This window comes from Sminthopsis crassicaudata, chromosome 1, assembly GCF_048593235.1.
Source record: "Sminthopsis crassicaudata isolate SCR6 chromosome 1, ASM4859323v1, whole genome shotgun sequence".
Lineage (NCBI taxonomy): Eukaryota > Metazoa > Chordata > Mammalia > Dasyuromorphia > Dasyuridae > Sminthopsis > Sminthopsis crassicaudata.
The window spans coordinates 655,391,015-655,415,205 of NC_133617.1; the positions used below are offsets into that span (position 1 = coordinate 655,391,015).

Here is a 24,191-nt window from a genome sequence, read left to right on the forward strand (position 1 = left end):
ACCTGGTTTAGGAATTAGTACCATGTCTGTTTCATAAAAGGAGTTTGGCAGGACACTTTCACCCCCTATTTTTTCAAATAGTTTATATAACATTGGGGCTAATTGTTCTTTAAATGTTTGGTAGAATTCACATCCATCTGGTCCTGGGGATTTTTTCCTGGGGAGTTGATTAATAGCTTGTTCTATTTCTTTTTCTGAAATGGGACTATTTAAGCAATTTATCTCCTCCTCTGTTAATCTAGGGAGCCTATATTTTTGAAGGAAGTCATCCATTTCACTTAAGTTATCAAATTTATTGGCATAAAGTTGGGCAAAGTAACTCCTTATTATTTCTCTAATTTCCTCTTCAGTGGTGGAAAGATACCCCTTTTCATTTGTAAGACTAACAGTTTGATTTTCCTCTTTCCTTTTTCTGATCAGATTTACCAAAGGTTTATCTATTTTATTGGCTTTTTCATAAAACCAACTCTTGGTTTTATTTATTAATTCAATAGTTTTTTTTTTTTTACTTTCAATATTATTGATTTCTCCCTTTAATTTTAGTATTTCAAGTTTGATTTTTGGTTGGGGGTTTTTAATTCGGTCTTTTTCTAGCTTTTTAAATTGAAGGCCGAATTCCTTAATCTTCTCTTTCTCTATTTTGTTCAAATAAGCCTCTAAAGATATAAAATTTCCCCTTATTACTACTTTAGTTGCATCCCACAGATTTTGCTATGATGTCTCATCATTGTCATTATCTTGGATGAAATTATTGTTTCTATAATTTGCTGTTTCACCCAGTCATTCTTTAAAATGATATTATTCCGTTTCCAATTACTTTTTGGTCTATTTACTTCTAACTTCTTATTGAATATAGTTTTTATTGCATTGTGATCTGAGAAGAAGGCATTTATTATTTCTGCCTTCCTGCATTTAATGTTGAAATCTTTATGTCCTAATATATGGTCAATTTTTGTATAGGTTCCATGAACTGCTGAGAAGAAAGTATATTCCTTCCTATCACCATTCAGTTTTCTCCAAAGGTCTATCATACCTAGTTTTTCTAATGTTCTATTTACTTTTTAAATTTCTTTCTTATTTGTTTTGTGGTTTGACTTGTCTAAATCTGAGAGTGCAAGTTTGAAATCTCCCACTATTATAGTTTTACTGTCTATTTCTTCTTGCAACTCTATTAACTTTTCCTTTAGAAAGTTAGATGCTATACCACTTGGTGCATATATGTTTAGTATTGATATGGCTTCATTGTTTATGCTACCTTTTAGCAGGATATAGTTTCCTTCCTTATCTCTTTTAATTAGATCAACTTCTACTTTTGCTTGATCTGAGATAAGGATGGCAACCCCTGCTTTTTTGGCTTTACTTGAAGCATAATAGATTCTGCTCCAACCTTTTACCTTTTCTCTGTGTGTATCTCTCTGCTTTAAGTGTGTTTCCTGCAAACAACTTATTGTAGGGTTCTGACTTTTGATCCAGTCTCCTATCCATCTCCGTTTGATGGGAGAGTTCATCCCATTCACATTTAAAGTTAATATTACCAATTCTGTATTTCCTGCCATCATATTTTCCCCAGGTTATGCTTTTTTTCCCTTAACCACCCTGAACCCCTTCCCCAATATTTAATTTATTGACCCCACCTTAATAGGATGGCAAGCAATATAGAATTAGTCATTCTAAGCATAAATGTGAATGAGGCAAACTGCCTCATAAAGAGGAACCAGTTAGCAGACTGGATTAAAAGTCAGAATCCTACTATATGTTCTTTATAGGAAACACATCTGAAACAGGGTGATACATTCAAACTAAAAGTAAAAGGGTGGAGCAGAATCTACTATGCTTCAGGCAAAGCCAAAAAAGCAGGGGTAGCCATCCTCATCTCAGATCAAGCAAAAACAAAAATTGATCTAATTAAAAGAGATAAGGAAGGGCATTATATCCTACTAAAGAGTAGCATCAATAATGAAGCAGTATCAATATTAAACATATACGCACCAAGTGGTGCAGCATCTAAATTCTTAAAAGCGAAATTAAGAGAGCTGCAAGAAGAAATAGACAGCAAAACTATAATAGTGGGAGATCTCAACCTTGCACTCTCAGAATTAGATAAATCAAACCACAAAATAAATAAGAACAAAGTAAAAGAGGTAAATAGAATACTAGAAAAGTTTGATGTGATAGATCTTTGGTGAAAGCTAAATAGAGACAGAAAGGAGTATAGTTTCTTCTCAGCAGTTCATGGAAACTATACAAAATTTGATCATATACTAGTGCATAAAAACCTCAAAATCAAATGCAGAAACAGAATCGAGAAAGAGCTATCAATCTGTCAATCTTTTCCGTGTGCGGGCCGGGTGAGGTTTCCCGTGCAGAAATAGTAAATGCATCCTTTTCAGACCACAATGCAATCAAAATTACATTTAATAAAATCCAGGGGAAAATAGACCAAAAAATAATTGTAAACTAAATAGTCTTATACTAAAGAATGATTGGGTAAAACAGCAAATCATAAAAATAATTAATAACTTCAGCTAAGAAAATGACAATAATGAGACATCATACCAAAATGTATGGGATACAGCCAAAGCAGTAATAAGGGGAAGTTTTATATCTCTACAGGCCTACTTGCATAAAATAGAGAGAGGGCCAAAGAATTGGGCTTACAACTAAAATTGCTAGAAAAGGAATAAATTAAAAACCCCCAAACAAACACAAAACTTGAAATTCAAAAAAATAAAAGGTGAGATTAATAAAATTGAAAGTAAAAAAAAAAAACTATTAAATTAATTAATAAAACTAAGAGTTGGTTCTATGAAAAAAACAACAAAATAGACAAACCCTTAGTAAACCTGATTAAAAAAAGGAAAGAGAAAAAATAGTTACTTTTGAAAATGAAAAGGGAGAACTCACCACTAATGAAGAGGTAATTAGAAAAATAGTAAGGAGCTACTTTGCTCAACTTTATGCCAATAAATTCGATAACTTAAATGAAATAGAAGAATACCTTCAAAAATATAACTTGCCCAGATTAACAGAGGAAGAAGTGAGTAGTCTAAATAGTCCCATTTCAGAAAAAGAAATAGAACAAGCTATTAACCAACTTTTTAAGAAAAAATCCCCAGGACCAGATGTGAATTCTACCAAACATTTAAAGAATAACTAACTCCAATGCTATATAAACTATTTGAAAAAATAGGGATTGAAGGAGTCCTACCAAATTCCTTTTATGACACAGACATGGTACTAATTCCTAAACCAGGTAGATCGAAAACTGAGAAAGAAAACTATTGACCAATTTCCTTAATGAATATTGATGCTAAAATCTTAAATAAGATATTATCAAATAGACTTCAGAAAATCATCCCCAGGATAATAAACTATGACCAAGTGGGATTTATATCAGAATGAAGGGCTGGTTTAATATTAGGAAAACTATTAGTATAATTGACCATATTAATAATCAAATTAATAAAAACCATATGATCATCTCAATAGATGCAGAAAAAGCATTTGATAAAATCCAACATCCATTCCTACTAAAAGTGCTTGAGTGTATAGGAACAAATGGACTATTCCTTAAAATAATAACAAGCATATATTTTAAACCTTCAGTAAACATATGTAATGGTGATAAACTGGAACCTTTCCCTGTAAGATCAGGAGTGAAACAAGATTGCCCACTATCACCATTATTATTCAATATAGTACTAGAAACGCTAGCCTCGGCAATAAGAGCCGAGAAAGAGATTCAAGGAATTAAGGTAGGTAATGAGGAAATCAAATTATCACTCTTTTCAGATGACATGATGGTTTACTTAGAGAACCCCAAAGACTCTGCTAAAAAGCTATTAGAAATAATTCAGAATTTTATCAAAGTTGCAGGATACAAAATAAATCCACATAAATCCTCAGCATTTTTATACATCACCAACAAAATGCAACAGCAAGAGATACAAAGAGAAATTCCATTGAAAATAACTGTCGATAGTATAAAATATTTGGGAATATATCGACCAAAGGAGAGTCAGGAATTATATGAGCAAAATTATGAAACACTTGCCACAAAAATAAAATCAGATTTAAATAATTGGAAAGACATCCAGTGCTTGTGGTTAGGCTGAGCGAATGTAATAAAGATGACAATACTCTCTAAACTAATCTATTTATTTAGTGCTATATCAATCAGACTCCTAAGAAACTATTTTAGTGATCTAGAAAAAATAACAACAAAGTTCATATGGAAAAATAAAAGGTCGGTTATTTCAAGGGAATTAATGAAAAAAAAAAATTAAATGAAGGTGGTATAGCTGTACCTGATCTAGAACTATATTATAAAGCAACAGTCACCAAAACCATTTGAGAAATAAGAAATAGACTAGTTGATCAGTGGCATAGGTTAGGTTCACAGGGCAAGATAGTGAATAAAAATAACAATCTGGTGTTTGACAAACCCAAAGATCCCAAATTTTGGGATAAGAATTCATTATTTGACAAAAACTGCTGGGAAAACTGGAAATTAGTATGGCAGAAAATAGGCATGGACCCACATTTAACAACACATACTAAAATAAGATCAAAATGGGTCCAAGATTTAGGCATAAAGAATGAAATCATAAATAAATTGGAGGAACATGGGATGGTTTACCTCTCAGACTTGTGGAGGAGGAAGGAGTTTGTGTCCAAGGGAGAACTAGAGATCATTATTGATCAAAAAATAGAAAATTTTGATTACACCAAATTAAAAAGTTTCTGCACAAACAAAACTAATGCAAATAAGATTAGAAGGGAAGTAACAAATTGGGAAAACATTTTTACAGTTATAGGTTCTGATAAAGGCCTCATCTCCAAAATATACAGAGAATTGACTTTAATTTATAAGAAACCAAGCCATTCTCCAATTGATAAATGGTCAAAGGATATGAACAGACAATTTTCAGATGATGAAATTAAAACTATTTCCACTAATATGAATGAGTGTTCCAAATCATTACTGATCAGAGAAATACAAATTAAGACAACTCTGAGATATCATTACACACCTGTCAGATTGGCTAAGATGACAGGAACAAATAACGATGAATGTTGGAGGGGCTATAGGAAAACTGGGACACTGATGCATAGTTGGTGGAATTGTGAAAGAATCCAACCATTCTGGAGAGCAATCTGGAATTATGCCCAATAGATTATCAAAATGTGCATACCCTTTGACCCAGCCATAGTACTACTGGGCTTATATCCCAAGGAAATACTAAAGAAGGGAAAGGACCTGTATGTGCCAAAATGTTTGTGGCAGACCTTTTCATAGTGGCTAGAAGATGGAAAATGAATGAATGTCCATCAATTGGAGAATGGTTTGGTAAATTATGGTATATGAATTTTTTTTTTAATAATATTATCCCTTGTATTCATTTTTTCAAATTATCCCCTCCCTCCCTCCACTCCCTCCCCCTGATGACAGGTAATCCCATACATTTTACATGTGTTACAATATAACCTAGATACAATATATGTGTGTAAATACCATTTTTTTTTGTTGCACATTAAGTTTTAGCTTCCGAAGGTATAAGCAACCTGGGTAGATAGACAGTAGTGCTAACAATTTACATTCACTTCCCAGTGTTCCTTCTCTGGGTGTAGTTGTTTCTGTCCATCATTGATCAACTGGAAGTGAGTTGAATCTTCTTTATGTTGAAGATATCCACTTCCATCAGAATACCTCTTCATACAGCATTGAAGTGTACAGCGATCTTCTGATTCTGTTCTTTTCACTCAGCATCAGTTGATGTAAGTCTTTCCAAGCCTCTCTGTATTCCTCCTGCTGGTCATTTCTTACAGAGCAATAATATTCCATAACCTTCATATACCATAATTTACCCAACCATTCTCCAATTGATGGGCATCCATTCAACTTCCAGTTTCTAGCTATAACAAAAAGAGCTGCCACAAACATTTTGGCACACACAGGCCCCTTTCCTCTCTTTAGTATTTCTATGGGATATAATCCCAATAACAGCAATGCTGGGTCAAAGGGTATGCACAGTTTGATAACTTTTTGGGCATAGTTCCAAATTGCTCTCCAGAATGGCTGGATTCTTTCACAACTCCACCAACAATGTATCAGTGTCCCAGTTTTCCCACAGCCCCTCCAACATTCATCATTATTTGTTCTTGTCATCTTAGCTAATCTGACAGGTGTGTAGCAGTATCTCAGAGTTGTCTTAATTTGCTTTTCTCTGATCAGTAGTGATTTGGAACACTCTTTCATATGAGTGGATATAGTTTCAATTTCATCATCTGAGAATTGTCTGTTCATATCCTTTGACCTTTTATCAATTGGAGAATGGTTTGGTTTCTTATAAATTAGGGTCAGTTCTCTATATATTTTGGAAATGAGACCTTTGTCAGAACCTTTACTTTTAAAAATATTTTCCCAATTTGTTACTTCCCTTCTAATCTTGTTTGCATTAGTATTGTTTGTACAGAAACTTTTTTAGTTTGATGTAATCAAAATCTTCTATTTTGTGATCAATAATGATCTCTAGTTCTCCTCTGGTCATAAATTCCTTCCTCCTCCACAGGTCTGAGAGGTAGACTATTTTCTGTTTCTCTAATCTATTTATTATCTCACTCTTTATGCCTAAATCATGGAACCATTTTGATTATATCTTGGTATATGGTGTTAAGTGTGGATCCATATCTAATTTATGCCATACTAATTTCCAGTTTTCCCAACAGTTTTTTCCAAATAATGAATTTTTGTCCCTAATATTGGTATCTTTGGGTTTGTCAAAGATTAGATTGCTATAGATGAACCCTTTTTTGTCCTTTGTATCTAATCTGTTCCACTGATCTACTGGTATTTCTTAGCCAGTACTAAATGGTTTTGTTGACTGCTGCTATATAATATAGCTTTAGATCAGGTACACTTAGACCACCTTCCTCTGACTTTTTTTTCATTAGTTCCTTTGCAATTTCGACCTTTTATTCTTCCATATGGATTTTGTTGTTATTTTTTCTAGGCCATTAAAATAGTTTCTTGGGAATCTGATTGGTATAGCACTAAATAAACAGATTAGTTTGGGGAGTATTGCCATCTTTATTATATTCGCTCGGCCTATCCAAGAGCACTGAATGTCTTTCGAATTATTTAAATCTGACTTTATTTATGGTATATGAATGTTATGGAATATTATTGTTCTGTAAGAAATGACCAACAGGAGGAATACAGAGAGTCTTGGAGACACTTACATGAACTGATGTTGAGTGAAACGAGCAGAACTAGGGGATCATTATACACCTCAACAATGATACTGTATGAGGATGTAGTCTGATGGAAGTGGATATCTTCAACATAGAGAAGAGCTAATCCAATTCCAATTGATCAATGATGGACAGAATCAGCTACATCCAGAAAAGGAACACTGGGAAATGAGTGTAAACTGTGAGCATTGTTTTTTTGTTGTTGTTGTTTTGCTTTTGCTTTTGTTTTGTTTTGTTTTGTTTCTCTTCCCAGATTATTTTTACCTTGTGAATACAATCTTTCCTTTGCAACAATAACAACAAAATTCGGTTCTGCACATATATATTGTACCTAGGATATACTATAAGATATTTAATATGTATGGGAATGCCTGCCATCCAGGGTAGGGGGTGGAAGGAAAGAGGGGAAAAACTCGGAACAGAAGGCAGTACAAGGGATAATGTTGTAAAAAAAAATTACCTATGCATATGTACTGCCAAAAGAAAATGTTATAATTATAAAATTAATAAAAATTAAAAAATAAAATATAAAAAAATAAAAAAAATAAAAAATGTATAGAACCCACTTGTGATGTGCAGCCCTCCATTTTTAGTATCCCTCCCCCCTCCTTCCAAGTCTCTTCCCTCATTCCCCTTTTCCTTTTCCCTTTTCCTCTCTCCCTTTTAATGAGGTGAGAGAGAATTCTCTGAAAAACAAATATTTCAATTATTTACTCTTTGAGCCTATTCTGATGAGAGTAAGATTCACACAATGTTTCTACCCCTCTCTAAATTCCCTCAGATGTGGTATATTTTCTATGCCTCTTCCTGGGATGTAGTATCCCTCTTTTTATCACTCCTTACCCTTTTTCTGATTAACTACCCCCTTCCCTTTTTTTATATCAGTAAAATCAAATTTTCCATGCGGACTTTCTATATATCCACAACAGAGATACAGTTCTCAAGATTTCTTTTTACCTTTTTTTGTTTCTCTTCAGTCTTGTGGATGTAGATCAAAAGTTTTAAGTCTGGTTTTTTTCTTAGAATTACTGTTTCATTAAATGACCATCTTCTTCCATGGAAGAAAATGTTAAACTTAGCCAGGTAGTTTATTCTTGGTTGCAATCATTGATCTTTTGCCTTTCAGAATATCAGGTTCCAGGCCCTGCTATCTTTTAATGTGGAAGCAGCCAGATCTTGAATGACCCTTATTGTGGCCCCTTGATATTTTAATTGCTTTTTTTCTAGCTGCTTGCAATATTTTTTCCTTTGTTTGGTATTTTTTCAGCTTAGCCACAATTTTCTGTGGAGTTCTTTTTTTTAGGGTCTTTTTCAGAAGGTGTTTGATGAATTCTTTCAATGCCTATTTTCCCTTCTGTTTCTATTATCTCTGGACAGTTCTCTTTGATGATTTCCTGTAAAATAAAATCTAGGCTCTTTTTTTGATCATAGTTTTCGGGAAGTCCAATGATCCTCAGATTATCTCTCCTAGATCTATTTTCCAGGTCTATAGATTTTCCAAGTAAGTATTTGACGTTATTCTCCAGCTTTTCATTTTTTTTTGTTTGTTTGTTTGTTTGTTTTTGTTTTGTTTGACTGATTCTTGGATTCTCAATGAATCATTCATTTCTATTTGTTCTGTTCTGATTTTTAATGAGTTATTTTCTTCATTCACATTTTGTAGTTCTTTCTGTATATGCCCAATTGAGTTTTTAAATGATTTATTTTGCTCCATTGAATTTTTTTCCATTTCCCTAATTTTTTTAGAGAGTTTTCTTTTTCCAATTCAGAAATCCTACTTTCTTGAAAATTTTTTATCTTTTCCAATTCAGAAATCCTACTTTCCTGTGATTTTTTAACCTTTTCTAATTCACAAATTTTGTTTCCCTGCACCTCCTGTGAATTCTTTATTTTTTCCAACTCAAATTTCAAGACAGTGTTATTCTCTATCAAAGCTTCTCTTTCCTTTTCCCATTTTTCTTCAAACTCTCTTAACTTTTTCATAGTCTCTTCTAGGAGAGAGTTATGTGTTGGGAGGCAGGTATCATTCCCCTTTAGAGTGTTATTTGCTGACTCTCTGCTTTTAACTTCCTCGGGGTTGGATACCCACTCTTTCTCTGTGTAGAAGGAATCAATCGTTCTCTTCAGGTTTTTACTCATTGTTAAAAATCTTTTGGGATCTGCCCTTGGGGTAAGAAGTTTATTTATTTACCAGCTTCCTCCCAGACCAGATGGATGCAGTGGCTCCTGTGCCTGAGCTAAGTGAGACCTCTGGGAGAGAGTTCCCCTCCCTGCTCCCCGGAAATGCCTCAGAGGTGATATAGCTGAGCTGTGAGGGTTGCCCAGTGAAGGACCCCCCTGTGTGTCCTAATGACTTCCCTGAGGTTTAAGACTGAACAGTAAAAACGACACAAAGCACAGCCAATGCGTCTGTGGGGTATGGATATCAGCAGCTGATGTGAAAAGCCCCTGTGCTCAAACTGGAAGTGTCTGCCCGGAAACCTCGAGGTCTACTTCAAAGGTTCTACTTCTCTGGGAATTCCATGGCTGTTAGAGTTCCCCAGTCTCAGGCCAAGCCTGGCCCTATGTGGACTAGATGTTGCCTGGGGCTGCGTCCTTGCTGTTCAGGCTCTTAACTACCCCAAGGTGAAGCCCCAGACAGCAGAAGGCGGCTTCACAGCCCTGCCAAGATCTGTTAGGTCACTTCCTGATTGTGATGGTTCTAGGATCTAACTTTATATTTTAAAGTGGTTTGATTTCTCTTCTGAACTGCTGTTTTATAAGCAGAGAAGAGCTAACAGCCTGTGTCAGATTCTTCTATCTCAGTGGTTTCTCTGATCCCAGAGTTCTCCCCAGCCTGATCGGCACAATGTGCTAGCACCCAACCTTCTGTGCTGGCCTTTTTTCTTCCTCCCCTTGGAACTGACCTTTTCTGTAGAGACTCCAGATTCTTTTCAGCTGGTATGTTGTGCTTCTAATCCTCGTGGTTTCTATCAGTCCAGTGTTATTTTTGAGGCTGATTTAACTAATTGGTAATGAGGGAAGAAGGGAGCTTACAAATTCGTGTGTATCTTCTCCGCCATCTTGGCTCTGTCTTCATTAATGTTTTTTCTATATATAAAATTAGTACATTGAATCATATTTGGTTGTTTCAAATTTTAAAACCTCTCCATTCAAAATGCCCTGTGTCAAGGATAGTTACCTCAATGTTACAACAATTAATTACTATTCATATGTTTGGGATATTTTACTGAGTCCAGGTTCATCTCCAAGGGTAGGGTGAAATTATTCCTCAAAAATGTCATTTTAATATAACTGAGAACATTGAGATTGTGTTCACATAAATATATTGCTATATTATTACAAAAATATTACAAAATATTGCTAACTGTACTATTAGAAACAGAAGAAAATGTTGTTTGTAGCTATAATAGAGGGAAGGAATAGATGATGATTGATGATGAAGATGATGGATTGTAATGTTATTTCTATGAAAACTATATCAATGTTAATCACTCATATATATCTTAAAATCAAACAAGAAAGGGGGAAAACTAATAGCCTTGTGTAACCAAAATATAAGGAACATAAAGGGAAGAACTGTTAAATTAAGACTGGAAAGTCTCTGAAAGTCTTTACCAACAAAGTAAGAAGGCTGTATATCATTTTGATAAGACAAGGGTTAGAATTAGATGCACTAGAAAAAAAACATTGGATTTGAAATCAGAGGATCTGAATATTAAGCCTATCTTAATTATTAATTGTTTATCTTTGAACAAATCACTTAATATCCTTTTCTACCTTCATCCAGCTACTAGTTTGTTTATTTATAAAAAATAAAGGACTTGATCTATACAGAGTCTAATGTTTTTTGGGAAATGTGATATTATGAAAAGGACACCAATTCTGAAGGCAAGAAGCTCTGAACTTTAATGTTAACATATCCAGCTCATCTCAAAGTTACCAGAACCATTTGGTGTTCTGCTGATCGTATGGAACCTAAGATTTATATATCATAAAACCAGAAAGCCCTGACAATAAAATTTGGATGGATTCCCCTGATTCAGCACATATTACCAGGATGTGATTTTTAATTAATATGTGATACAATTTGTAAATTGTTTCCCTTTTATGTTTGTGATAGCTTGCATGTGACTGTTAAGTTCTCTTTGCAATCTTACTTCCTATTATTGCCACTTTATAATGACTACTTATAAACTTACTACACTGAATAAAAGTGAAAGTGGTTAGAGGGACCAGACCAAGATAAACTTTAACATCATTCTCTGTGTGTGCATATGCATAAATGTAAATATATATGTATATATATATATATATGTATATATATATATATATGTATATATATATATATATATGCATATATATATATATATATATATATAATTGACATATATATTATATAATAATTGAACTGATATAACTGAGAGACAGAGAGATAGAGAATATAGTAGCAGATGCCTGGCACAATGCCTGGCATAAAATAAATAGGCTCTTAATAAATGCTTATTGATTTTAAAGTAATTACATTTAGAATGAAGTTTAAAATCAATTTCTGAGCAAGTCAGATTATATTTTAGGGGATCTGGCTAATATTTTTTTTCTAGAATCATGATGAAAATATGATAGGAAGTCTCAGTTCTAAGCCTGTGATCCTATGGTTGTCCTGTATTTGTGTTGTTTTTTATATTGGCAATAATGACAGCATTTAGCCTCGCTTCTTTGCCTTAACTCTTACCTACTTCATTTAACTAACATTTACTAATGTACTAAGCCCTAGGAGAGATTAAAAGAACATGTAATATATAGTTCCTTGGCACTGGGGAACATATAGTCTATAAAGTCATAATTCTTATGATATATAATATTATATTATCAATACCTTAGATATAATACATAGCACTATACAAAATATAGAATTGGACTGAAGAGAAAGGTCATCCTAGATGGATAGGATGTGATCAAGAGAAATAAAATGTTACTGGAAAAATAGGGTGACATTAGTTCATGGAAGATCTTGAAATCCATGACTTTGAAAACTGCTTGGGAGTCAATAGAGAGTTGCTTAAATTTTTTTCTTTAGCAAAATGATAGCAATAGATTCATGAATAGCAAGCTTATTTTGGCAATGATAGAAAGGATGGAATAGGGTATCAGTACAAGTGAGAAGACATATTAGGAGGCAGTATCATTATAGGAAGTAATAATGAGAGCCTGTATTAATATGATGGACATTGAAATAGAGAAGTGGGGACAATAGAAAGAAATCTTTCAAGAGGTAGAATCCAATTATACCTGATTTAGAGCTGAAAGGAAACTTAAAGGACATCTATTCCAAATGTATCATTTTTGTATATGAAGAAATTAAGGTCCAGGATAGTTAAGTGCCCAAGGTCACAGAGGTTAAATAAGCATCAGAGGCAGGGTGAACCTAAATTCATTTTTTGCACAACTCTAGTACATTTATATATTAAAATGACTAGAAATTCTTATGGATTTAATGGAATCAATACAACTAAGAAATGGTAATAGATTTAAATTAAAATATGAGCATCATATTATAGTTAAAAGAACTCAGAATTAATATCCAGAAATTCAGGATTTGAGTCTCATCTGCCACTTAAAATCTATATCATTTTAATCAAGTCACTTAATCTTATTAGGTCTCAGTTTCTATACTTATAAAATGATAGAGTTGAATGAGATATTGTGTAAAATGTCTTCCATTTCTAAAAAATTCTTTACATTGCCAAATCTATATTATTCAGAGATTATGTAAACTTGCCTTAGTCCTATTGTTAATTTCATCTTATTATTCCTTTACCTAACTTAATATTTCATCCTTCCCTTGCAGCTTCTCTGACTTTTAAAAAAATTTCAAACTATCCATATCTGTTTCAATCTCTCTGTGTCTATAAAATATCCTTTGTCTTTAGTGAGGCCAGAATCTTTTGCATCTTTGGATTATTTCATTCATTGCCTCCCTAATATTTCTCTTCCCTCCCTCAACTGTCATCTGCATAAATTATAAGATGTCTTGGGTAGAACTAGAAAAGCTATGGCATGCTTTATCATCAACGATTTTAAGATCTACTTGAAGGTAGACCTTGATGTAGAGTGGTTTCAAAATGTATTTATAATTCCAAAAAGGGAAAATCAAAGCAAAAGGTAAGCTTACAGTAAAAATCATCTGGGAGCAATGCCTTCTTTGGAAAGGCATTTAAAATCAACCCAACAAAAATACATTTTAAAAATTGAAATATACAAAATCAACAGTATGGGTTATGTAAACAAGATTCTGAAACTGGACATTATGAATTGATGCTATTATGTTTGTTGAGGCTGGTTTACTTTTTATGAAAAGTTTAGAACTCTCAGTCCTCTCTTAAAGAGAATGACTAGTTACTGATGTTGCTTTATACAGGGAACAGATTAGAATTCCTCTATGAAACCAGATATTTTTATGCCAGGTAAAGAGTTTCTTGGCCAATTCTATTTCCCTTTGAATGGCTTTTAAAGGATTAAAAATCATGAAATGTTAAGCTATATTGAAATATGTACTTATCTCTGTGCCAAGATGCACATAGCTGAGAGGAAAGTCTTCCAGGGTCACCTCTATGAGGGGAAATACCTTGCAACTTGGGAGAGCTGTAGAAGGAAGAGGTGCTTTCTTTCCTCCAAACTTTCTCTTGCCATTACTAGCCATAATACAAATCAAAATTACTGATAGTAATTGTGTCTTGAGTCTGCTTCCTGGGAGTTAGGCCAGAAATTATCCTTTTGGAGCTCAAAACTGAACCAAGAACAGAGTTTCCATGACCTGTCACTTAAAGAAATGACTACCTTCCTGAGCCTAGGATCCTTTTGGCTCAAGTACAAAGAAGTTATAGAGTCTTACTGTCTTATTTTTCTTTCATGTTTTTTTTTCTTTTTTCTTTCTTCCCTTATGTCAATGATCATTATGAAAAATTCAACCACATACATAGAAAAGTTGCCTAGAAAATATTCCAGATGGGCAGAATGAGGCTGCCTGTGTGGTCCATTGTGCCCAGAATGCATTGGAGGGATACATAAGGACATCTAAAACTACCTAAATTGAATGGGAGATTAATTTCATATTTTTATGTTTCAAACTCAACCACAGGTTGGGCCTTTCCAAACATTTGATTCCCAGTTGACACATAAAAATATGGTGATAACCATTGATGGTTTTTGTTTGATATAAACTTTGAAGAAATATGAGAGAAGAAAAAAAAATGGTACAGTGGCAAGATCAATGAATAAGAAGTCTGAAGATTTAGCTATTAGTGCTATTTCTCCCAATCATTTTCTGTGTGATCTTGTTCAAGTAATGTGACATCCCTGCAGTTCACTTGTATGATTTGCAAATAAGGTTTTTGCACTTGAATGAAGTTTAATAAGCCAAATTTATAAGTCGTTATTATGTGAAATACTGGGGCAGCAATAGAAAAGTCAGGCAAGTATTGCCATTAACATTCTAATCAGGGTGACAAAACATATAGGTGCAAGTATCCATGGAAGTATCCATTTCTGATGCTGGACTGTTTGACAGTGCCTAGAACTTTGAAGATGGAAAACTTTATTTTCTCTTTATGTGGCACAGTTTTAGATCTTTGGGGGTGGGCCAGGAATTCCAATACCTGGGCAATTCTTCCTAGTGTTAATTGGAATCAGGGGTAGTGGAGTAGGGGCACTGCTATTGATAAGACTAGGACAGAGGGCCCTGGGCTTCTTCCTTCAGGGTCTCAAGGGAGGTTGTAAGAAACGTGATGGCATTGTTTGGGTGGCTTGGCTTATGCTACTTCCTTTCTCTCCCAAGGATGCTTTTGGAATGCTTTGTCTCCTGATCTGACAATCATGATCTCTAAAGACATTTTTAGCTCTTTAATTCTCTGAAAGAAGATTACTTTCAGTGCTTTTTGTCACTATAGAGATTATTAAAAGAATATCAAATTATTTTTCAACATGAATTTGAAAGGTTTGGGGTTCTGTTCCCAAATGATGAGGTTTGGTGCAGGGTCCCTTCAATTCCCTAGGATTCGGTGCAGGGCAGAGAGTTGTAAGCACCCCTTTGGTTGGTGCAGAGGTCCTTCCTTCTTAAAGGAATTTACGAACCCAAAAAGCTAGACTGGCAAAAAGAAGTTTATTATTGGCATTGGGAAGCCTTTGCTATGCATGAATAGAAAGACTGAAGTCCTTGGTGACAAGGTCCCAGCAAAGGGATATAAAGTTTCTAGTGGAAGGCAAAGAGGGAGAGAGAGTTTCTAACAGAGAAATCCCTATAGAGAGTTGAATAAGGTCTTGTTAGGGAAATAGAAAGATAAAGATAAAGAGGGAGTAACACTGAAAAGTAATATCATTTCAGCAGGAAGAGTGTTGCAGCTAAGCAAGCTACTTTAGGCCTTCTGCAAGGAGTGAGCCCCAAGTTGTGTCTTTTGATAATTGAAACCATGACTAGAAACTGGGGGCATCTCTTGGTGGGGGCTGGGAGCAGTTTGAGCTGGAATCAGAATAGAAAATCTTAGAATTGAATGAGTGTACCTGGACTAATCTCCAACTCAATATTGTTGGAATTTCCAGCTCTGGCTAATTAGGAATGGTTCTGTACTCAACTTGTCCCACCTAGATAACAGAATACAACCACTTTATCTTGATTCCCTGGGGTGAGTCTTTCACAGAGGCAGAGTTTAAGGAGAATCTCTCCTTCAATGAGCTTCTCAAGTCCTTCACCTCATGGCTCACCCCCAAAGTCAGAGAGAGAGAAAAAGAAAGAAGAGGGCTCCCCTCATCAAATTTACAGAAAGCTTTACTATCTTGATTGTTCATATTGAGAAAATATTGGAGAGTATAAAATAAAATATCCTGCTCTTTCAATTTAGGTGCATTCTGAATTTAGACTTGAACTCACATATTTCCTTGAGCTCCTAGGGCATGAGGAAGTTTAGTTTTGTGAGTAAAGTCCCTATGAGAAGGACCTGAGGGAGTTTTTATCCTTACCTCACACAATTTTCTCAGAAGAATAATCTGGTGAGTCAAACTAAGAATAAGTGAGTCATTGCTCTATGGATTCAATTCACTTGGGAAAACATAATGAAAGATTAAAGAGAATGGAAAAAGTCCTGGGGGAAATGATGGAAGATACTTTATACAAATTCTCAAATGCCTGAAAAATCATTTGAAACACATGGCCACAATTCAAATGCTTTGAGCTGTGTTTATCCTTCATTCTAAGCCTGTCTTGACAGATAGATGGCACTGAATAGGCTAGGGTTATGTCATTCAGAGAGACAATATGGGGTAGTGGATAGAAATTTGCATAATGGATTTGGTCTTGGAATCAAAGACAAAAGAATGGAAAGTGCTTCCTTGAATGACCCAAGACATCTAACCTTATAGTGCTCAGACCAGAGGTGTCAAATGCAAGGTTCTTGGCCACAAGTGTCTGCAATTTTCCTCAGTGCACCAGATTAAAATGTAATTGGGACATAGTTAACACAATAAATAAAAAATACAATGAACATAGATAATTCTGCATTTTAAAATTAAGTCAATATATAGCCTCTAGGGATCCTATGGTTTTAGGTTTGACACTACTGCTTTAGGCTATAGGCTCTAAGCCAAAACTTAGACCATAAGCAGCCAAGAAAGTGACAAATTACATTGGTAAAAGGAATTTCCTCACCTAGAACTTTCCTATAAAAAGGAAATCACAAGTACAGTCCCTTTACCTATTCTTATGTCATTTTATTAATCAGAAATGGAGAAATTAAGCAATTATCCTAATATTCAAATGATCTATGATCTCATCACTTACATTCCCTACAAAGATTCAGTTAGCAATCCATCTATGCTTGTACAGCTTGTTTGACACTTATCTGTGTCCTACAAATGCAGAATGTATGCAAAGTGCTCGAGATCTTTTTGGAATTCTTCAGGCGTTGCATGGGTTTTCTCAATAATTTAAGCTGAAAACATATATTTATCAATTATATGGGTATTTGCAGTTTTAGTGCATGTGCTAAAGGAGGTATTTGTGTATGTGGGGTATTTCTTATCTAGATTGACTTTGTATATGGACAAAACTCATTAGAGTTTCCTCCCAAAGCAGTGTGGTACAGTGGGAATTAAAGGATCTGGAGCCTAACTCTGGCTTTGCTTCTTACCTCCATGTGACCTTGGATGAATAATTTAAAATCTCTGGACCTCAATTTTTCATCTATAAAATAAAGGGCAGACATTTTTTTCCAGGTATTTTTAATATGGACCAAAACCCATAGTTATAATAGAAAATTTGTCTGCTTTTGTAACATTGACCCAACATGTAGTTTAAAAGCAGCATCTTTCTGGTTTTTACCTCCTCTCATCCACATTGCTATTCTTCTCTTTAATGAGAAGAAACAAAGTCTCCAGTCCCTATTTTATTTCTATGTAACAGGTTCTTACAACCAGCTTTTAAGTGGGAAAAGGTCATTTGATGGTTCCCTCTACTGTTTTTCATTACAAGAAGATCTAGGTTTCATAAAGTCAAGTAGTTTGTTTTTTTTTTTTTTTTCCTTTGAGATGGAGATGATGGCTGCCTAGCACAGCCTCCACTTGCAATAGGGTTAAGAATTAGATGATTTGATAGAAAATGTCTGATATTCAGATATAGGATGTTAACCTTGAGCAGAAGCCAGTCTGATTGGCAAAAATCTCGGTGTTTAAAAATAAAAACAATCTTTTCAGTAACACTATGTTGAATTATTATGTATATTATTTTTAATATTCAAAATAAATACTTAATTTTATATGTTGGCTTATTTTTACAAGGTTAATATTATTATTTTTTTCTTATCTCTCTAGAAAAAATGAGTAGTAGAGTCAAATAAGATGACTGCTTAGGTTTCTTTAAGTCCTAAATTTTTGATTCTAAGATCTATGAAGTAGAATCATATTTGACCTACCTACCTCACAGGCATCTTGAGACCAAATAAAATAATCACCGTATGTCAACAGACTCTACAAATTACAAAGATCTATCCAAATTTAAGGATTTTTTTTATTAGTGTTGTTTGAAAAGGTCTCAGAAGTATATACTAATAGCTGTAAATTAGGATGGTGAAGTTCTTTTCATTTGTATGGGCTTTCTAATCAGTTTTATTGCCCACTTTTTACTTTCACTGAAAGTGAAAGAGCAAGAGAAAAAAAAATTGAAATTATCATGAAGCCTAAAATTTCTTATCAGGAATTCAAAGTTTTATATTTCAAGATATTTTATTACTTCTCTATCATGTTTGATTTCATAGTGTTACCAAAAAAATACTCAGAGGCAGTATTTCTTCTCTGTTCCAGTTATGTGGCATTTAAATTCTGAATCTGGGAAACTGGAGCCTATTTAATAAGATAAATAGAGAAAGGATAGAGCTAAGGAGAGTGAGCAGAGAGAGTCCAGGCATCATGGAGACCCAGGTTCAAGTGATGTCCCAACCACATTTTTTCTCTGTAACATTGAGTAAGGCATGACAACTTTGAATGCTCCAAAGCAAAAATCTGAAGCTCTGAATTGCAGAAGGGTTGCTGATCTCTGTATTAATGGAAGAAGTTTCCACATGGGATATTTCCAACAGTGATGAAATGTCAGGCACTGATACTTAATGTTGACACACTTAGCACCTCTCTACTCATTCCAACTCACATACTGGTACTTTTGTTTCCACAAATAGCTAATTCTTTGAATCCCACTTAAAAATCTTAGAAATCTGCATTGCAGAAATGTCAAGATACGACTGTCTTCTTTCACCTACTTCATTGTCAGCTGTAGGGACAGATAAAAGATCATGCAAATGTATTGTGTTAGCATGAAACACAGAAGCAAAGAGCAAGAAGTGACTCAGAGAGAAAACCAAAGGTGTTAGAAGAAAAGAAAAAGCAAAAGCAAAGGTTTGGTTGAAGCATACATGTAAAGGCTTGAGTCATTTATTTAAGACAGTTACAGAATTGCAGTATGTTAGAGCTGGAAAGTACAATGGTTTTCATATTTCAAATGAGAACATTGAGATTTAGAAAGGTGAAGTTAGTTCCCTTGATCCCACACTCAAATTAAGTGAACACAAGACTTTTTTTTTTTTTTTTTTTTTTTTTTTTTTTTTTTTTTTTAACCATAACTATGGATTCTCAAAAACAAGAAATTGATTGAGGAGTTTTATACTTCTTTGGATAATCACTGTCAGCTCTAAATTTTCTCTCCCTCTATCTCTCTCTCTCTATTTCTATCTGTCTTTCTGTTTCTTTTTCTGTCTCTATCTCTCTTTTCTATCTTTCTTTTTTTTTTCTCTCCCTGTGTCTGCTTCTATCTTTGTCTTCCTCGCCTTTATCTCTGTCTCTCTCCTCTTTATTTCTCTGTCTCTCTCTTCTCTTTGTCTCTCTGTGTCTGTGTCTATGTCTCTCTTTCTCTCTCTCTCTCCTCTTTGTCTCTCTGTCTCTTCTTCTCTTTGTCTCTCTGTCTCTCTCTCTCCCCCTTCTCTTTGTCTCTCTGTCTCTTCTTCTCTTTGTCTCTCTGTCTCTTTCTCTATCTTTGTCTCTGCCTCTTTGTCTCTCTGTTTCTCTTTCTCTCTGTCTTTCTCTTTCTCCTTCCCTTCCTCCCCATTGTTTGCTCTTAGTTTTCAGAGGACAAATGACATCATGTAGTGATGTCTTGATTTGCATATGAATTGGATTTAAATGAGGCAGATTTGCACAGTCCTCAACCTCACTTTCTCCCAGAGTCCTTGAGGTCCAATAACAAGACATAAGTCAGGATGACTAGTGATTGGGATGCAGTGGATGACTGGAGTCTTTGACTTCTGACCAAGCTCTAAGCATGCTACAGAACAAGCTTCAACTTCCTTTATAGCCATTGGAATACATTATTCTGATTGTCCCTTCTGCTATTTTATTTACATTTATGCCATTTACATGCTCACAGTAGATATCCCCCTTCCTCACTAATAATTTGAAGCCTGTTGATTATCTTTGATCTAATTTAGTTCGTCAGCTAAGGCAGTTTTCTAGAATGTGGCCACTGCATATGCTACAGTTTCTTGGAGCTGATGAGAGTTGAGTGAAAGTGGACACCAAAGGCAATTAGGAAGGATAAACAAAATATATTTCTGAATTTTGTTTTTATCTTCTCAAGCTGGTTAGATTCCATTTATTTTCATAAAACCTGACCCTACATTTTACTGAAAGCCAGATGCCTCAAAGGGTGTAATGTAAAGGCTCACACAATGTCGGTTACATTAGTACTGGCAGCAGATTCTGAGCAGGGTCCATTGATATGGTCATCTTGAGGAAAGGAAGATTAAATTGCTTTTAAACTTACGAATGAACCAATGGAAAAACACAATTGATGTATTGTGAGGGGAAAATAAATAGCTGAATTAATACCACTCCCTTCTATAAGCTTTTTGAGAACACTAAATTCAAAGAGGAAAAGAAAACATTCCCTATTTATTAAAATGTCATGAACATATTATTTAGCAAGTACTTAGCAAACAACTCTGAGAACATGTCTGTACAAACCCCCATTTCATTTGTTCTAAAGCTAAGGGGTCTCTTAGAGGTTGAATATCACTCATACAAACACAATGATGATTTCTTTTGAAGCCCTCTTTTTATGTGTTATTGTTGTAAAATCTTTTTTCAATCATGCTTGTCTCGCAATGACCCCATTAGGTTTTCTTGTCAGAGATACTGGAGTGCTTTGCAATAACTTTCTCCAGCTTATTTCATATATGAGATAATGAGGCAAACGGGTTAAAGGACTTGCCTAAGTTCACACAGCCAGTAAATATCTGAGCTCAGATTTGTACTCATGAAACTGAGTTTTCCTGACTTCAGGTCTATCACTCTATCCACTGTACCACCTTGCTGCCATTCTTGTAGTCTGGGGCCATTGTTAAAAATAGAATAGTGTTCCTATAAATGTTTTGTTCTTTTCATAGGTTCAGTTAAATTCACTAAGTATGAATTTTGTGTACACTGAAAAAGGGAAAGGGTCTAGTGAGGTAAAAAGTTTATTGGAACTAGAGTTAGGAGAAATAAGTTGGAATCCTAGTAGCACTATTATTTACCAGTCTAGTGGTCAATGGCAAACTATCAAACTCTCTGTACCTCTTTATTTTAATGTGTAAAATGGGCTTAATGGTATTTTTATGATCTACTGAAAAAGGTTGTTTGGAGGAAAGTGCAAGAAAGTAACTTTAAGAATCAAAAATATTTTATAGAAATATGGGTTATTTCCCTTTGCCTACCTCTGGGCTAGTGACTGTGAGAAAGATAAAAGAAATAGATAATTTAGAAATATGAGCTTAGCACTTAAGAAGCTTTTAGTGTTTAAATAACTATACAAGACAGCACATGATTAAGGGCCAAGTAAGATTAATGTAGACTGAAGGTGATACTTTGAAATAGTTTGAAAAAATACTTTGAAAAAGCATATTTCCTGGGATGCACAGTAAAGCTCTAGTTCAATGAACAGGATTGGTTGGATAAAAACTTCCAATTACCTATTCAAAAAGGACAAGATTGTTAATCAAAGAATCATAGTTCTATGGGGGACTTGCTTATCTCTGAGCAATTAGTCTCTCAGTACTTTTATGTAGTTTATGCATCCCCTCCACAGGGAAGCTTTGTCTCATGTCTATTATCAGTACTTCCCTTCCTTCCAAAGTATTTCAATTTCCCTTTATTATGTATACACTTATGCTTATACAATGTATAGCCCCAGAAGAATGAAAGTGTCTTGAAAATCAGAACTGCTTTTTGTTTGTTTCTGTTACTGGTTTCTGTTTTTTTTTGTGTGTGTGTTTTTTTTTTTGTTGTTGTTGTTGTTGTTGTTGTTGTTGTTGTTTTTTATCTCTGGTATTGTTCCTTAAAGCTAGGAGTTACTTTAAAAACACACATTTAATTTGGGTTGTATTGGATTTTTGACACTTCCCTTTTCCTGCACTGCCATGTGTCATCAAGTACCAACTCTGGTTGAAGTTGACTTCCCAATACCTGTTACATCAGTTCCCTTTGAGGAGGTTTATAATTCTCTAATGATCATGTCAGTTCCAAACTTCATCGTGTGTGTGTGTGTGTGTGTGTGTGTGTGTGTGTGTATGTATTATTGTAAATAGTTTATTTTTGTAAAGTCTCTTCTCATTGTTCATTTGTACTTATTTTCTTTTCTTTTCACTTCCATATTTGTCTTTCAAAGTTCCTTTTCAGTTCTTTTCCTTAACCATCAGAACTATTTTAAAATGTTCTTTTTACACTGAAGATCATCTTTCCCTGTGTAGTATGGAGGTCAATGTAATCAGAAAGTTATTATTAGTCATAGATCTTTGTCTTTTGCCTATTGAAATATCTCATTTTATGTTCCTTCTTTACAGTGATAGCTGATAAATTTTGTGTGATATTTATTAATCCTTGCTATATGAATTTTTTCTAGGAGCTTGTGATATTATTTCTTTTCTCTAAAAGATGCAGATTTTGGCAATGTTGTTCCTCTTCCATTTGAGAATACCTCCAATTTATATGTCTAAAGGGTGTCTACCTCATTACACTGGCAGCTTTTTGATAGCAGATCTTTCTTTTCCCTTTTTTTTGGTATCCCAAGTATTTAGCATAATACCTGGCATATTATAAATGTATAATAACTTGTAGTTGACTCACTATAAAATGGGCATAATAATAGCACCCACCTTATAGGATTATTATGGGACATAATGAGTTAATATATGTAAAATTCTTTGCAAATCTTGAAGTGCAATAAAAATGTTAACTAATATTGTTATTACATTATGGAGCAATCTTTTTTGTAAAATGTCTAGACATTTTGATGAAACTTCTAATAGCCTTCATATTCTCCCAGGGCAAAATATATTTCACAATAAACTCCACATCGCTAAATGTAGATTGTACAAAATTAGTCAGGGTTTTTACTTCCTCCCACTGTTTGATCCTGAGATAATGACACCAGTATCAGAGTCATAACTAGACATAGCTATTCGTTAGACATATCAATTGAGGAGGCAATGGCTGTGACTCTGGAGAAGACCACCAGGGCAATCTCTTTATAATAATTGTATATGGAAGGAGCCCTGTCCTTCAGAGTATATATAACATTTATGGGGCTTGGTGAGGAAATAATCCCAACAAGATAAATTTTTATTAATGAGGTTCTGAGGATGACAAATTAAGATGGCATATACTATGTATTATAGCTAGATCACCATGAAATTGGGAATGGAGGTAATCACTGATTCTATAGAAGGGAAGACTTATTTGTTCTCTACCATGTCATCTGGGGACAAAACTGTTTTATGTTAGTTACATCTCTGAGTAAAACTAAATCAGCAGGGAATCAGGATGAGCTAGGAAAGAAGAAGAATATAAGAGGCAGCCTGGTGAATGAATCATTTAAAAATAGGTTTGCATGTGCAAGAGATTTCTTTCCAAAATTAAATGTAAGTTGATATGAATTATCCATTGTTATATCAAATCCATTAGTATAGGTAATTTCAAATTGACTGTGGCTCTCATATAAAGTTATTATTTTCTGGGACTTCTTACTTATTTCACAAACTTATGTCAAATTAATTGCTGTTGAATGTTAGGAACTAAACACAGATTTCTTTAAACAAAGTAAAGTTTTACAAAATACATTTTCAATTGATTTGCTTTCATGAAGTCTTTCTCTTTGCCCTACTCTCCCCCACTAAAAACCATCATGAAGACTGAGCTCTTTTGTTATCCTTAATCTTTTCCCTGTAGTTTTACAAATCCAAATTCAAGAGCTTTGAGATAATCTAACTTGTGAGACAGAGGAGGAAAAAATGAAAAGAAACAGAGACCGAATCTATGGGCAAAAAGTCAAGTAAAGAATTGAGGGGATTAGATGGATAATTCAAGTA

The 24,191-nt window shown here is 34.3% G+C and overlaps 1 protein-coding gene across 5 annotated transcripts in view; it reads left to right on the plus strand.

The window, feature by feature from the left end:
• LOC141551390 (E3 ubiquitin-protein ligase Topors-like) overlaps window positions 1–24,191 on the plus strand; it is a 342,185-nt gene that overhangs the window by 143,593 nt on the left and 174,401 nt on the right. The window contains exon 4 of one of the 5 annotated variants that reach the window (XM_074282994.1): window positions 5,612–5,681. The exons of 3 other annotated variants lie outside the window; for them this stretch is intronic. The gene's annotated coding sequence lies outside the window, so the exon portion shown is untranslated. The remainder of the gene's footprint in view (window positions 1–5,611; window positions 5,682–24,191) is intronic. One more of the 5 variants, XM_074282996.1, reaches the window with a different exon arrangement.